Genomic DNA, 6,636 nt, shown 5'->3' with positions numbered 1-6,636 from the left:
CGTGTGCCGTGCCGGCCTTCGTATGTGCTACTCGCTAACAGCACCTGCCCCAACAGTCGTTCAAGGCTAAACGGGAGGTCTTTTGCCTTTGATGGAGTAGGGATGTCGTGCTTATTAGCGAGCTGCACGATGAAACACGGCCACCTGCTTTAGATTCACAACCCCCGGTTGATATCGGGTGATATCCGAACCGGTCCTGGGCCACCCCGATGTCGACTCAGCCCTAAGTGAGGTACAGTACCTGGTGCGGTGTGAAAACTTCAGCCCCGGTGGGAGGGAAGAGAGAAAGGCAGCCCGGATGGGCGTGGTGCTGACCACACCGCTTCACGCATGCGCCGTTACGGCCTTAATAGATGCTCGCTAACAGCACTTGCCCCAACAGTCTGTTGAGGTTATGCGGGGAGGGGGGGGGGGCCTTTGTCTTTGGTAGTGGGGCAAACACAGCGCCTCTTGTCTCGGCCACGTGCGTCACACGCGCGACGCACGTGACTACGTGTCACACGCGCGACGCACGTGACTACGTGTCACACGTGTGACGCATGTGACCACTGCCCCCGACCGCGTGCGCGCCCACGCTTCAGGGCCGAGACCCGCGCTCAGCGAGACGTGTAGAGGACTCGGCGGGGAGTTGGGAATGCCGAGAACACGCGTGGGGGTTGTGATCGGGGGGGGGGGCACCAGGGGGCGAGGGTGGGCGGGGGGGGGGCACTACCCACCCATTACTCCACGCTCTGAATCGCAACCTTTAAATCCCAGAAACCGAGAAACGGTTTGAACTCGGCGGACTTGGCCCGGGTCTAAATGAAGCGGCGTTTGTCCGTGAGATCATACGACCGTGGTGAGTGCACGACCCCCCACCGTCCCCCCCACTTCTCACCCACCCTCCCTCCCCATCACCCACCCGCTTCTCCCCCTACTCCACTACCTCCCACGAGCTCTGTCCGCGATCCTTCCAGTGGCACTCCGTGTCAAGCTCTTGGCACGAGATTTGGGTGAACGCAAGGGGTTAGCTTTTATGTCAGCGTTGCTCGCGCGGGGGTGTTTTCATGTGCCAGAAATATTTATAGCATTGTTCTGACTCATTTCGCATACATCCACGGGGGGGGAATTACACTCAGCGACACACACACACATATCCCCCAACACCAAAACCTACTGCACATGGCTCTAGGTGGGGACACACACACACAAAGACAAAGATCCCCCTGCAAAGCCTTAACAGACTATCGGGGCAAATGATGTGAGCGAGTAGCACCTATTAGGGCCTAAGCGGTTCACGAGGTGTGTAGTGTGGCTAGACCCCAAGCCCGGCCGCCGCTATAATCCCCAATGCAGCCGTTTACACATCGCAAAAGACCCAAAGACCTGTTCATATATTTCATCAGCGACGTTGGCCCGTGAGCCGGAATCAAACGCGGACCCCGCCGGGCTCGTAGCGTGATGCCCTAACCCCTGCGCCACCGCTCCCCAGCCACAGCGTTTCCCCCGACCCACACTCACGTGGAGAGAAGACGTTGTTCTTGTGCAAAGATTAAATAACATAACGTACGTTTAAGATAAGAAGCCCAAGTAGTTTGAATTAGCCAATGCATTTAACATCACAATGTTCATCATCATCGCCAGCCATGATCAATCCACTGTTGAATGAAGACCCCTCCTCAAGCCGGCATCGACGATGATTCTGCGATAAGCTAATCCACCTATCACCAACACGTCATCTGATTTCATCGCTCCATCTCCACAGATGTCCCGGACGCGTTAAATGCCTTGGCTCCCACCCCATATGATAATGTACATTTGAAAACATGAAACGCGGTTCCATATGAATCGGAGTGGCTATGTTACACCTGTATGGGATTTCCCCTGTCTGAACATTTGCTGGATATCTCAAATGAGTGTGGGTACTCTCACATGTCCCAGGACATCTGGTCAGCATGGAAGAGTAGGCCAGATATCCTCGAATAGAGGCTCTCTACAGCTCCATTTAGGAGATGCCCTTTTCGCCAGCAGTGGCGGAAGCAAACAATTCCAGGGCTGCGCCTTTAGCGGCTCATCTCAAATGTACTAACGCGCACTTGTTTACAAAGGGAAAAGCCTCAACTGAATCTCAACTCTTTTTCAGGAGGGTCCTGACGAGTTTTCCCGCAGTAGTGAGGGGCTGCTGCTGATGCTGCGTGCAATCCCAAATGTATGTATGTTGTATATATGTTGAACATCTTTCGCACCGTACCGTAAACTGATCATTCTTCAGTATTGGGATATTTTCTGGCCAACACCAATTATTTTGTGTGACTTTTTATCGTAAATTTTGTTTTTTCCATCGGATGAAACCAGAGAACCGAGAGGAACCCCCATGCTACTGCACGGGGTCTAGGTTCGATTCCCGACGTGGCGCCTTGATGGGAGAGACCATGCACAAGTCCACGAATGAAGGCACCCGCGTCGGGAATCGAACCCAGACACCTTCTTGCTATGAGGACACCTCTGCCAACCACCAAAATGAGTGCCTAAGTGGGAAGAACAAACACTTCATTGAGGATGAGACTCGTAAAATGTGTTTACGAGGAAGGCTCGTGAAACCACTTTGTTGTTCACTGGGCAGAGTGAATAAACCACGCACAGCGCGTTTAGCCGTCTGCTCGATGGCTCTATCCATCGCCGTGGTGACCGTAAACACCCTTGACAAGGTCCTTGAGCAGGAGATGTCAGAGTGATGGGGCGGTGCGGCTGTGACACGGTCGTTTGCACACTGCGCTGTGAAAGCCGCTGAATTTGAAGTTCGATTCCCGGCCACAGCTTAACGTCGGTGGAAAGCGAGCTCTGGTCTGATCTAATCCTTCTTTGCCAAGCCACGACGGCCAGCGTGAAGTATGGTAAAACAACCCTCCCCCCCCCCCTTAAGCCCCCACGGCACGGGGAGGCCGTCATCCAGCAGTGGATTGATACAGCCTGTAATTTATCAAACTCTCCATGTATTAGGGATGTGTATCGGATTCATGGACGAATCTGAAACATCTTAAACATTTTGATTAGATACGGGATCTTGGGATGATCCTAAATCTTGACGTATATTTTTCCCTACCTCAGCAGCTCTCACCTGGTGACGATTGCTTGTTTTGCGATATTATTAGAGTATTTTTATTATTTTATTATATTTTTCTATCTACGAAAAAATTACCGAAAGACCCAAAAATATCCGAAATATTTATTTTCCGAATTGATCCGAAAGTATAACTCTGGGTGATGTCACGTTTTTTTGCACAAAGAGGCTTTACATTATTACATCCTGTACATATTCCAAAAAATGTGAAAAATACCCAAATTATCTTTAAAAATCAAGAATTAAGATTTTTTTTTAATCCAAAAGTCATGCATCTTTCCAAATCATGCGTCGCCCATCTCCAGATCCATCGCCACGTGGCAGTGGGTATGAGGCACGTTCGCTGGATTCGGCTCTGCAGTCTTCACCTGCAAACACATGGGCCCAGGTACTCGACGCAAGATCAAAATGATCTCGTGCTCCAAAGAGCATTGAGACAAGAAGAGAAAAATCAATTCAGATCTCTCACAAAGCAGCGCAACCTTCGTGCTCAGAGAATGGCCCCGCAGAAGCGGATACCACAGAGGTACGTCTGAGAACCCTTCAAGTGACTATGATGGTCAAACCGGAGCGGGAATTTAGTTTCGTTCAGATATTGTTGGCCGGTCTGAGACCATTAACTCACTGCGCTTGGGAATCCGGATTAATCACAGGTGGCTAAAACCTGGATTGGAACCCAGGATCTCAGTGATGACGGCTCAGCGCCCCGACCTCTTGAGCCACCCCAGAGGACCCCAACACTTCACCGCCGATATGTTCGTGTGTTCTTCGTGTGAATTTAGAGCACACGGGTCATTCTATCTCCAACAAAGGTCACTTACAGAAAACGTGACCTCCCTTTCTGCCAGCAGACACTCCTGACTTTTCATCAGCACCCTGAGAGCTCCAGATTGGAAGGGGCGGGGTTGCCTTCAGTCCCACTAAACAAGACAAAGATCCCCGACCCCCCGTATAGACTTAAGAGACTTTCGTGGTCAAGTGCTGTTAGCGAGCACCCATCACACGCACGCACGCGCGCGCGTGCACGAAACCGCACCTACGCCGCTCGGTTTAAGCGGGCGCTCCGCTCCCGGGCGGAGAGGGCTTGGGGGCGGGAGGGCGCAGGTCGAGAACGCCAGCTCTCGGCCGTCATAAATACGTCAATAAATTGCCGCGACGTCACCCAGTATTTTGCGAGAGACGGAGTAAGACTCCCCGAGAGCTCGGCGAGTATATGAAAGATCGGCGGCCGGGGCTGATCGCGCTCGCGGAGGCTGGGCGAGCACAGCTTGAAACATCAGTTTCCCATTTGCAGAGAGCTTCGAGTGAAAATTATCACCTGGGAACGCGGCATATGGAACTGTACAAACAACATCTGCGCACCGGTGTTATACTTTCCCCCCCTCCTCCCCCCCACTTTACCTCCACTTTAATTAGTCGCGCCGAAATGGTCGCGGGCGTTTCGAAGTGCTCGGTGGGGTGGGTGGGGAGGAAGGGGAGGAGGGGTAGGGAGGGGGCGAACCCACGGTGGCCTGGGCCGCGTGCCGCCGCGAATCCACGCGCTGACAGCCGCCTCTCAGCTCTGTTAAAGAGGCCATAAAATAGGAGGCACGAACATACGTGGAGAGGGAGGGGGATATCGCTGCTGCTGCTACTGCTGCGGCTAAACAGCTGTTTGTTGGCGGCTGTGCTTGGCGCGAGAGTTCGATGTGCAATGTGGGGGTGCAGGCGGGGGGGGGGGCACGGTAGCGAGATGTTAACTACCTCGCCTGGTATACAGGAAGTCCGTAGGTTCGATCGCGACCCTGACGATGCCTGTTGTATATTTGGAATTTGCGTGTCTAACGCTCTCTCCCCTTGGTCGTGTGGATTTTCTCCGGGACGTCAGGTTCCCCCCCCCACCCCTACACGTTTAGAATGAACATCGCGCGTTTAGAGTATTGGCTGTGATGCATATCGACAAGGCGATAAGCCACTTCGCTGAGCTATCGTTTGTGAAAAGCCAGGTCGCTTCTGAAAAAAAAAATTGCCGTACAGCTCAGTGGGGCCTTGACCTGGTCAATTAAACAGAGTTGTGTATTCTAGATTTGAAGCTTTCGTGACTGCAAGGATCCATACTCTTTGGTTCTATTCGGTAAAGTCACGTAGGTAAAATAAAATAACAGGGTTATGTAGTTTCGCTGTTAGCTTCAATTCACGCCATACAATCCGACGCGGCCACGGCGGCATTCAGCGGGTAACGCCTCGACTACCCACTCCGTTTACAGAATGCCCGCGCAAAAACGACGTTCCGAGGCGCGAACCCCCATCCGCGTGCATGAAACGAGAACGCGTCCGATAAGGACCTCAGGCGGATGGTTCCCGACGTTCACAAACGGGCAGAGAGGAAAGGCAACGATCTCCGCCCACATCCGCACGCCGCGCGTGTCGCGCGCACGCCGCGCGTGTTACGCGCACGCTCGCTCAGATCACTCTCGGCGGCCTTGTCCAAACCGACGGGCAAACCCAAGAGGCGAACGCCTCTCGCCCCTTTGTCGCTGATGTTTAAAGACCACCGGACTCAAACGGGTTGGAAAACCGTCGCCGTGCCACCAACAACGGGGCAGCCGTGAAACAGAGACACAGGCGGTCAGTTTGAGTGCAAAGCGTATGGGTTACAGGTTTTAAATGTCTCTGCACGCGTCTTTATGTGCTTGCTGTGTGTGCGTGAGTCAATTGACACCCGGCGGGCGTCCTTGTGAATGAGATGTTCCATCTCAAGGGATGTATCCTGGTGAAAATATTGAACGAATGAAAATTCGATTAAAACTCTATAGGACTCGTCGACCAAAGAGACTCGGCGACTGTGGCGGATTGGGGGGGAGGCCTACATCCATCAGTCGACTCAGCCTCAAATGAGTACCTGGTGCGATGGATGAACATCGTCACTCGGGAGACAAAGTTGGCCGGGCGTGGTGCTGGCCACCCGTGTGCCGATCCGGCCTTCCTAGGTGCTCGCCTACAGCACTTGCCCCAATAGCCTGTCAAGGCTGTACGGGCGATATTTGTCTTTGTCATCCATCAGTGGATGGGAAAAGCTGTTGCAAAATATAACATATTTATCGCTTGCGACGGCTCAAAATAAGGAACCACGTTGAAACAAAATATGTTTTGTTCGCAAAACGAATATTGTCCGTTGCTCATCATTCCGTTGCGTCCGTGATGACCGTGCGTCCACAGTTGTTATTTTTATTATTTTAGTTTTAATTTTCCGTTCAGAATCCCAAATGGACGCCGACAAAACCGGGGCGTCCGCCTCTCTCGCCTCGGAACAATCCGGCGGGCGAAGGTTCGCACCGTTGGCGAGAACGACAATGCCGAAGCGTGCGCCTTTGTAATCAAACACGGAAATAAACAAGGAGAGTGAGCGTGAAAGAGCGGAGAGAGCGTGAATGAGAGAGCGACAGTGTATAGCCGATGGCCTTGTTGTAGAATCTTCGTGCAGTTTAACCTTCGGGAGCTAATGGCATTTTAATACGCCGCGCATAACATGAAATGTTTTTCATTGGCACCGATCG

Source organism: Petromyzon marinus, chromosome 40 (assembly GCF_048934315.1).
Source record: "Petromyzon marinus isolate PM22_M1 ecotype Great Lakes invasive population chromosome 40, UKy_Petmar_22M1.pri1.0, whole genome shotgun sequence".
Classification (NCBI taxonomy): Eukaryota; Metazoa; Chordata; class Hyperoartia; order Petromyzontiformes; family Petromyzontidae; genus Petromyzon; species Petromyzon marinus.
Note: the sequence above shows the minus strand (reverse complement) of the source record.